This window comes from Rana temporaria, chromosome 2 (genome assembly GCF_905171775.1).
Source record: "Rana temporaria chromosome 2, aRanTem1.1, whole genome shotgun sequence".
NCBI lineage: Eukaryota > Metazoa > Chordata > Amphibia > Anura > Ranidae > Rana > Rana temporaria.
The window spans coordinates 457,033,268-457,042,347 of NC_053490.1; positions in this window are offsets into that span (position 1 = coordinate 457,033,268).

The window sequence follows — 9,080 nt, forward strand, 5'->3', positions numbered from 1 at the left end:
TTTTTATGACAAATTTCCCCACAAATCGCTATCGCACAATTCTGCAAGTGATTATAATTTATTATCGCTGTTTTTTAGCTGATCTAAAACTATTTTTGACATAAAGGGACACTTTTGGTTGCTATGGACAATCTACAGTTTGCAGGGAGAAAAAAAAGGTTTTTATTATATAAAATGACATGCATGACACAGGACAGACCACTAGGGACAGGGGGGGTGTGTTTTTTTTACATACAGTACTGTAATCTATAAGATTACAGTATACTGTATGTAAGGTGTTTGTTTACGTTTTTGAATTTGGCGCCGTTCTCCGTCCCCGTGCGTCGTAACGTCGCAGGGAGCGGAGATCGGCGTCACACGGAGGCACTATGTGAATCGAGCGAGGTCCCGCTCGCTCACACAGCACGGTGGCATCGCTGGATCCAGGGACAAGGTAAGTAAAAAGTGCCTGTGGATCTAGCGAGGCAAGCCCGAGACTGACTCGGGGTTACCGATCGTAGCAGGAAAATCTAACCCCGAGTCAGTCTCGGGAACACCGCCAGGAAGGTTAAGCGGAAGTTCCATTTTTGGGTGGAACTCCGCTTTAAGGCAGTCTGAAACCCGAGCACATGATTAGTGGCAACCCTATGCCCAGGACCATAGTAAGCAGTCAGGATGGCTGCCCACAGAGGAGATAATATCTGTTCCTTCATCCCCTCTATGACAAGATCTGTTTTTGATCAGCTGCTTTGAAGAGCAGGGGAGACATTAGGGGTCTAATAGACCCCTGATGTTTCCATAAAGTGTACCTCTCACTGACAAAGATATCACAAGGGGGGTGTTTTTTTTTATATATTTTTTTATTAGATATAAAGTACATACAAAATTACAATCACAAGCAAGTAGCCTATTCCGGCCCAAAAAGATCTACAAAAATACTTTATTTTCCAGTTTTTAAGAGAAAAAAAAATAGGGGGGTTTTGACCCTCTTGTGCTAGCAGTAAAGTTAAATGAAAAAAAACATTGAAAAAGTGTAAAAAAAAGATTTTTTTAAAATAAAATAATGATAAAAAAAAACTAAAAGCACCCCGTTCCCCTGCCTTGCATACACATGTGTAAATGGTGATTGCACCACATATGTGAGGTGTCGCCATGAACTTCAGAGTGAGAGAAATAATTTTAGGACCATAATTCCAAAATATCTCTAAACCAGGGATCTCCAAACATTCTAAACCAAGGGCCGGTTTATTGTCCTTCAGACTCTTGGAGGGCCAGACTTTGGCCAGCGGGAGTGGACATTTTCCTGGCATCAGTGGAACTAAACATATGGTATTAAGGGGAGAAATAGTGCCCCATCGTTGGTATCATAGGGAGAAATAGTGCCCCATCGTTGGTATCATAGGGAGGAATAGTGCCCCATTAAGGTGTCAGTGGGAGAAATGATGCTCCACTGTTGGTGTCAGATGTCAGAATAGTGTCTCGTATCAGTGGGAGGGATACTGCCCCAAGGGCCAGATAAAGGCAAGCAAATGGCCGCATCTGGCCCTCGGGCCGCAGTTTGGAGACCACTGCTCTAAACTAATAACCTGTAAAGGCTTGTAAAGCTCCACCTATGGACAATTTAATTACTGTAGTTTGTCGCTATTTTACAAGTGTGCACAATTTAAAATCTTGAGATGCCTGGTATCTATTTACTTGACACAACATTATCTTTTTTATCTTACCAAACAATGGGTGATATATTGTGGTTATGTGCACTAAAATGTATTTCAGTGTAATTTTTCCTAAATATTCGTGTTTGATAAATAGTGTTGCTCACGAATATTCGTATTGCGAATATTCGTGTCGAATATGGCATATTCGAGTATTCGCGATATATTTCGAATTTCGCGGTGAATATTCGCAATTCCGAATATTCGCATTTTTTCAATTTGATTTTTAAAACAGATCACATCCTATCGACGTCTAAAAGCATTGCTGGTATGATTAGAGACCCTGGGCCGAGTAGCTAAGCTGAGGCGATCCTTTTATGTTGCCAAATTGAAAAAAAAAAATTGCGATTTTTCGCTATTGCGAATGCGAAAATGATTGCGAATTTTCGATAACTGTGGTAGGAGAACTCTGATTGTCTCTGATGCAAAAGGGGGGGGGGGCTTTGTGTATGTGTATGTTATGAATATTTGTATGTTTGATATTATTTTTTTTTGTAAGAAGGAAAAAATTGCGCATACCTTAAAAAAAGGGGAGAATACAGCAGCAACTCAAAAATGTTATACAACATAATTTAATACAAGACAGAAAATGGAGTCGCTCTACAAGAATAAAAAATATGTCTAGTGACAAGACATGTGGGCAAATTATAAAATAAGCAAGCGCAAATAACTTGTGAAATACACAGTGAAACAAATATATAAAGAAATATAGTCCCAATAATAGAAAAATAATCTTTCATAAAAATGTCTTTGATATGTGAAGTGAAAAAAAGTCCAAAGCATGCAGCATGAACGTGTTCAATCTTCAAGGTGTTTGATTGACAAACGGCTGTGACAGATGGATAGAGTAAAGAATCACCACCAATGCAAAACACTTTTTATTTTCTATTGTAAAATATCAAGAATATTCTGAGCCAATCAGAGTGCTCCTTCTGCATTTGCCGAATATTCGCAATTATTTTGTATTGTAAAATATCAAGAATATTCTGAGCCAATCAGAGTGCTCCTTCCGCATTTGCCGAATATTCGCAATTATTTTGTATTGTAAAATATCAAGAATATTCTGAGCCAATCAGAGTGCTCCTTCCGCATTTGCCGAATATTCGCAATTATTTTGTATTGTAAAATATCAAGAATATTCTGAGCCAATCAGAGTGCTCCTTCCGCATTTGCCGAATATTCGCAATTATTTTGTATTGTAAAATATCACGAATATTCTGAGCCAATCAGAGTGCTCCTACAGCATTTGTCGAAATTGCGCAATAAATATCGCATTCGCATGTTGCGATATTTCGATAAAATATCACGAATATTCTGAGCCAATCAGAGTGCTCCTACCGCAGTTATCAAAAAATCGCAATTATTTTCGCATTCGCAATAGCGAAAAATCGCAATCATTTAATTTCGATAAAATATCACGAATATTCGAATTTAGCGAATATATCTCGAATATTCGAATATATATTCGAGATATATCGCGAAATCGAATATGGCGTATTATGCTCAACACTATTGATAAACAGCTGTGTAAAAAAAAATGCGGCAGCCACCATTTATTCCCCAGGGCCTCTGATTTAAGAAACCATGTAATGTTTGGGGGTTTTAAGGATGGACAGAATGGACCAGTGGCAGAGTGGCAAACAAGTACAAAATACTATATAATAATAATGATTTTTTTATTTAAGTCAATTTGTTTAACTGTAGAGATTTTAGGCCTGATTCACACCTATGCATTTTTAGTGCTTTTTGCATTTTGCACTGCAGTCCATTTACCATGGTTTCCTATGGAACACGTTCTGTAGTGCAAATCTGCAAACAATGCAAAAAGCACTAAAAATGCCATAGGTGTGAATAAGGACTTAAGAGAGGGGGTTTAACTTATGAAAAGGTTTAACAGCAAGATTAAAACTCCTTCAGATGACAAAAAATAACCTGCCAGGGTATAACCCCTCCCTATCTAAAATGAAAAAAAAAAAAAACTTTGTGTTTTAGTTCTACTTTAACTAATACTCTCCCCAGATCTAAATAGTTAGCTTCCTTTTGCTCCATCTGTTCAGCCGCTATTTCTAGCCACATACTCACTGGGGATGCATTACTAATGGCAAATAGGCAGTTGACTTTGCAAGAGAATTTGCTCTAGAGCTTAGCGAGTGTGGTGAAATTTCACTTTCCCAAGAAGACCTAGTAATTTGCATGGAAAATAGTAAAACAGCATTTTTGCTTGCATATGATTGGATGATGGAAGTCATTGGAGCTTCGCCTCAATTACTAAGCTCTTTCCCTTGCAAATGCAATTTTACCCTGCAAAATTAAAAGCCTACTTTCCTTCGGCAAATCAACCCCACCCACCATCCCTTTGCCTGTCTCCACATGCCTGCAGTGCATTCATTCCAACTCTAGCTGCACCTTATCCATTGCTTTCTAGATCTTTGTAGGAAGTGCGCGTATTAGGGCTGTTACTGATTAAAATTTTCGTGTTCGATTAATCGTTTTTATTTTAATCGAGTAATCGAAATAGAAAAATAGAGGGCGCTAGACCACAAAGTGATAAATCAATAAATCGTTAATATTCGTGATCATACTATAAACTAATATTACTAAAGTAGATAATACAACATTTAATTCAATAGTGTCTCTATGCCATGAGTCACTCAATGACATCAAGTCCCAACATTAAGTAAGTGAAGTGTAACAAATAGATGATTTTGAATCTTCTTATTTTGCTGTATCTTGCTTATGTGAAAGTAAAATGCCACCACCACACTCGAATCTTCTTTACACCCAAAAATGTGCTGATGAAAAATAGATGCGCTTACCAGAATGAGTTGACTACTTTACAGAAAAAGTTAGTCAATAGAGCTTATGCAGGATTGTGCCTGCACACATGCCGACAGGAAAGATTGATGTTAAACCTCGTCACCAGGAGTTCCAAATAAGGATATGTGAAAAAAACAATGGAGAAGATAAATAGCGTAATATTGCTTTAATAAAAACGTATTTAAAAACAAAGGAAAAGCGCATCCATTTTTCATCAGCATATTTTTGGGTGTAAAGAAGATTCGAGTGTGGTGGTGGCATTTTACTTTCACATAAGCAAGATACAGCAAAATAAGAAGATTCAAAATCATCTATTTGTGACACTTCACTTACTTAACCACTTCCCGCCCGGCCTATAGCCGATTTACGTCCGGGAAGTGGTTATGAAATCCTGACAGGACGTTCTAGAACGTCCTGCAGGATTTCATGCCGCGCGCGCCCGTGGGGGCGCGCATCGCGGCGATTGGTGATGCGGGGTGTCAGTCTGACACCCTGCATCTCCGATCTCGGTAAAGAGCCTCCGGCGGATTAGCGGATTAGCCGTGTCCAATCACGGCTGATCACGATGTAAACAGGAAGAGCCGTTGATGGCTCTTCCTCACTCGCGTCTGACAGACGCGAGTAGAGGAGAGCCGATCGGCGGCTCTCCTGACAGGGGGGGTTCGCGCTGATTGTTTATCAGCGCAGCCCCCCCTTGGATCGCCACACTGGACCACCAGGGATGCCCACCCTGGACCACCAGGGTGGGCAAAAAAAAAAAAAAAAAAAGTCTAAAAAAAAAAAAGCATTCAAAAAAAGAAAAAATATGCCAATCAGTGCCCACAAATGGGCACTGACTGGCAACCTGGCAAAATCAGTGCTGCCCCACAGTGTCCATCAGTGCCACCCCAGTGTCCATCAGTGCCACCCCACAGTGTCCTTCAGTGCCACCCCACAGTGCCCATCCATGCCCAGTGCCCACCTATCAGTGCCCATCTGTGCCACCCATAAGTATCCATCAGTGCCACCCATAAGTGCCGCCCAGGAGTGCCCATCAGTGCCGCCTATGTGTGCCCATCAGTGCCGCCTATGTGTGCCAATCAGTGCCGCCTATGTGTGCCCATCAGTGCCACCTATGTGTGCCCATCAGTGCCGCCTATGAGTGCCCATCAGTGTCGCATACCAGCGCCGCCAATCAGTGCCACCTCATCTGTGCCCGTCAGTACTACCTCATCGATGTCCATCAGTGCCATCTCATCTGTGCCCATTAGTGCCGCCATATCAGTGCCCGTAATTGAAAGAGAAAACTTATTTACAAAAAAATTAACAGAAAAAAATAAAAACGTAATTTTTTTTCCAAATTTTCAGCCTTTTTTTAGTTGTTGCGCAAAAAAAAAAAATCGCAGAGGTGATCAAATACCACCAAAAGAAAGCTCTATTTGTGGGGAAAAAATGACGCCAATTTTGTTTGGGTACAGTGTAGCATGACCGCGCAATTGCCATTCAAAGTGCGACAGTGCTGAAAGCTGAAAATTGGCTTGGGCGGGAAGCTGCGTAAGTGCCTGGTATGGAAGTGGTTAATGTTGGGACGAGAAAGTAGGTAAACGCTCAAAGAGAACCAGGTGATCTATTTCCTATAATCCGAGTCTAGGGTGCAGGCAGTGCAATAAAAATGCAGGTTGGGATGAAAGAAAAGAAGCTGGGACAGCCGCACTCCAAAAAAACTCCTCCTTTAATTAAAAATCACAAAACGCATGCCACAGCAAAAAACAGCACAACAAAGGAAAAGCTGACGTTTCGCACTATGCCTTAGTGCTTATTCATAGCCATACTTAATGTTGGGACTTGATGTCATTGAGTGACTCATGACATAGAGACACTATTGAATTTAATTTTGTATTATCTACTTTAGTAATATTAGTTTATATTATGATCACAAATATTAACGATTTATTGATTTATCACTTTGTGGTCTAGCGCCCTCTATTTTTCTATTTCAATTATTGCAATCAGCATTGTACATGAGGAGCAGCTTTTTATAATTTGTTTAAATATTGTTTTTGTTTGGAGCTGAATTTTACTTCTTCATTAATTGAGTAATCGACTAATTTCGATTAATTATAACGCACATACATTTTTCGGATCACCACCATATATAGTCCCCACTGTAATATCCACGGACATCTCCCCACTGTAATATCCACAGACATCTCCCCCACTGTAATATCCACAGACATCTCCCCCCACTGTAATATCCACACACCCCCCCACTTTAATATCCACAGACATCTCCCCCCACTGTAATATCCACAGACATCTCCCCCCACTGTAATATCCACAGACATCACCCCCCCCACTATAATATCCACAGACATCTCCCCACTGTAATATTCACAGACATCTCCCCCACTGTAATATCCACATCTCCCCACTGTAATATCCACAATCTCCCCCCCACTGTAATCCACAGACATCTCCCCCACTGTAATATCCACATCTCCCCACTGTAATATCCACAGACATCTCCCCCCACTGTAATATTCACAGACATCTCCCCACTGTAATATCCACAGACATCTCCACAGTGTAATATCCACAGACATCTCCCCCACTGTAATATCCACAGACATCTCCCCCACTGTAATATCCACAGACATCTCCCCACTGTAATGTCCACAGACATCTCCCCCACTGTAATGTCCACAGACATCTCCCCACTGTAATTCACAGACGTCTCCCCACTGTAATATGGTCCACATCTCCCCCACTGTATAGGAAGATTAGTGCTTATTGCTTATCATAGAAGCCGGCCAAACACAAACAGTTGAGGCCTGGTGATGACGTCAGCGCGCCGATCTAGGCTCACCTAGGCTGCAGCCAGGTGGACCAAGATGGCCGCCACTCCGGGAGCTATGGGGAAGCCACGACCTTTCTTATGGCTGAGGCAGCAGCGGTGCTCCGCGGATCACGTGGTATGCCGATCCGTATATGGCGACCCGTTCGGATCACGTATCATTTTCGATCCTTTGGCCCACTAGTACCAATCAAAACATTTTTGATTGATCAAATAAACTAATGATTAATCAAGGAATTAATCTTTAATTTCCACAGCCCTAGTGCGTATACATAGTGTAGTGGAGGGACTAGGTCTTGGTTCTAAAGGCAGAAAGTTGTTTACCTTAATGCATTCTATGCATTAAGATAAAAAAACTTATGTGTGCAGCAACCCCCCTAATACTTACCTAAGCCCCATTTTAATCCACCGATGTGCACGAGAGCCTCGGCTGTCCGGGAAATCCCCCCCTTCTGATTGGCTGAGACAGCAGTCTCAAAGTCTCAAAGCCAGTGAGGAGAAAGAGGGGGCAGGGCTGTGCTGTGGCTCTGTGTTTGAATGGACACAGAGAGCTGCTTGCCATGGGGGCACTCAGCATGAGGGAGGGGCCAGGAGCACTGGCAAGGGACCCAAGAAGAGGAGGATCGGGGCTGCTCTGCGCAAAACCAACTGAACAGAGGAGGTGAGATGTCGGCCGCCAGAGCAGTGTACGAGGATGGCTGCAAGGGCTTTGATATGGGGTAAGTATTACATAATGAGCTAGTATGCTATGCATACTAGCTCATTATGCCTTTGTCTTGCAGGTGTTATTTTATTTTTTATTTTTTTTAAGTGGGAGCAGTCTGTGCATGAACCAGGTAGGGCACCCAAATCTGTACATACTTGTGTATACCCAAATACACAGGTATATGATGATACCACATAATTTGATGTAATTCATTTACATGAAGCTGACATCACAGTGTGTACCACCAATCAGATGATGTGCGATTTTCTATGAATTGCTGAAGATCAGAGAATATGTTTCTCTTTTTCCCAAATCTTTTGCATATATTTTGGTATTTGAATAAGTCTTCTAAATCTAGTTTTCCCTCTATAAACCTAATATTCAGAAAGGAAGGGTGGAATGTAAGATGTATGCACATTAATTACTAACACGCTTATGCACAGTTACAGGATTTGTAAATTATGAGTCAGATAATTAAATAAATGAAATACAAGACAAATCATTTTGCATGCCTATCAAGAATATTTTAGGAAATAAATCTCTGATGCAGCTTCTCCCTGCCCTTAGGGATATTTGTTTTCCTCAGATTCAAGCTACTTTTATCGCAGCTCATGTTTAAATATACCATTGTTTAAAAGAGAAGTTGGGGAATTTAAAAAAACAAACAATTATGCTTATCGATGTGGATTCAGCATCACTCCGATGCTGCATCTGTCCCCTGCCGTCTCTAAGACCAAGAACTGAGCGATCAAAGACCACTGATTGCTCACTTCTTGGTCTTCAGTGAGCAGGTGACTGTCAGTTACCAGTTCTCTGCTCTGCTCCCTCCAGCGCTCACTGGAGCACAAGCCTGTGGAGGGGGCAGGAACAGCTGGCTCAGGCTCTCAGTGGCTCACTGAGAGGCTGAGCCAGCTGCTGGTCCAGGCATCTGGGTGCATCCACATTAAAGTCGGGATGGATCCAGAACCTTGCCTGGCTGAGTGACGTCAGCCAAGAACAGCCTTAAGCCCTGTGTCAGCTGAAAATGAGTCAC